The following is a 1,878-nucleotide window of genomic DNA, read 5'->3' as shown; positions in this document are numbered from 1 at the left end:
GAACTGTTGACCCTGAGGTTCGCAGCCCGATTCGTAACCACTACGCTACCTTAGGACAAAACAGTTTGATTTATTGAAAAATGGAAAAGAGTAATAAAAGGTGCTTCAAAAAATTCATAGAAAATTCCATTATCTTTAAATTTCATTCTTCCACAGGCTTTCTGAAGCCTCCTAATAGTGTGGCACTACAGGATAAGCATTGGACTGGGAACCTCAAGATGGTGGTTCAAACCTATCAGCTGCTCCTTGGAATCCCTATACAGGGTTGTTATGAGTCTGAACTGAGTCCCTGGGAACTAACAGCAACAACATAGACATGCCACTAAAGAAATACACACTAGACTTCAAAGAAAATGTGTGAGAAAAGTATGAGTTGCAAAAACGGGGGGATATGAAAAGTGTTTTGGAGATAAAATAATAAACTTGTTAAAATAGCTCTAACAAATGGAAAAATTAATATGGCATATATGCCAGATAGGCTCACAGAGATTTTTATTCAGTTAACAGCCATTATAGTATATCTTATTCATGCAAGATGAACTTCTTGTGAACTTTCACATGACACTGAGCTCATATTTGATGGTGGCTGTTTGCTGTTGAGTTGGTTCCAAGTCATAAAGGTCCTGTATAGTGTTTCTGAGGCTGTAAATCTGTATGGGAGCAGAAAGCCTCTTCTTTCTCCTGCAGAGCAGCTGGTGGATTCAAACTGTTGGTTTTGTAGTTAGCAGTCCAATGTGTGACTCACTAAACCACCAGGGATCCTTGAGTTCATGTTGAGCTTTCAGGAAAATGGAAATCTCCTAATGTTTCATGATGAAATTTTCTGAGAGAATTCCATGAAGTGATAAGATATCTAAGAGACACCTTTTAAGACTATTGATTCTGAACTCTCCAGGCTAATTTTCATAGTAGTGTTTGCTTGTCTGTCAATCTAAATTACATGGGAAACTTACTTAAGTGGCAGAATGATCTGTTTCACCTGAAATTCCCACCTATTGCAGGAGATTGAATACTTACGCTGTTCTGCATGGTATCATAAGGAGCTCTGGTTAAGAGTTGAGCTGTTATTGTCAAGCACAGAAGTTCAAAACTACCAACTGTCCTGAAGGAAAAAGATGAGGCTTTATGCTTCTATAAAGATTTACAGCCTCAAATCCCTATATGGGGTCGCTATAAGTTGGAACTGACTCAATAGTGCATAACTACTACTACATGGTATCACTGACCCCAAAACCTATGTCTGCAAGGTAGCTCATGTTCAACAGATATGTGTATATGGACTCAATAAATAAATCTCTTCCATACAGATATCACAATTTTCTTTTCATCTGTTTTTGCAATCAGAAGACAATTTGACCAGTTTCTGTACTTTAGGAGAGCTAAGATATCTTATCCTCAAAAAACAAAACAAAACAAACAGGCAAACTCATTGACATCAAATTAATCTTGACTCATAGTGACACTATACAGTTTCCCAGATTGTAAACCTTTACTAGAGCAGATAGCCTCATCTATCTCCTGTAGAGCTGCTGGTGATTTTCAACTGCTAACATTGTGGTTAGCAGCCAGCAGTGTCACCAGGATTCCTGATATTTTACAGTGGGAAGTAAAAGAATTTAATGGGGACAGATCATTGACTAAGAACTAAGAAACTAAGACCCTGTAATGCAACGATCTTAGAAGATATTTCAGTTTATTTCTGCTGGAAAATAGGTATCTAAACAAAGATGATCATCAAAATAATATAAGGCTAAGAAACGTTTGAACAGGAAATTTTTTACAATTTAAATTAATTTTAATAATTTTTTTTCTGTACATTTATCACTTTTTTTTTCCCATTAAGTTTTTATTGCGGATTGAGTGAATGTTTGCAGGGCA

The sequence above is a fragment of the Chrysochloris asiatica genome, unplaced genomic scaffold (assembly GCF_000296735.1).
Source record: "Chrysochloris asiatica unplaced genomic scaffold, ChrAsi1.0 scaffold00002, whole genome shotgun sequence".
Lineage (NCBI taxonomy): Eukaryota > Metazoa > Chordata > Mammalia > Afrosoricida > Chrysochloridae > Chrysochloris > Chrysochloris asiatica.
This window is presented reverse-complemented; position numbering follows the sequence as displayed.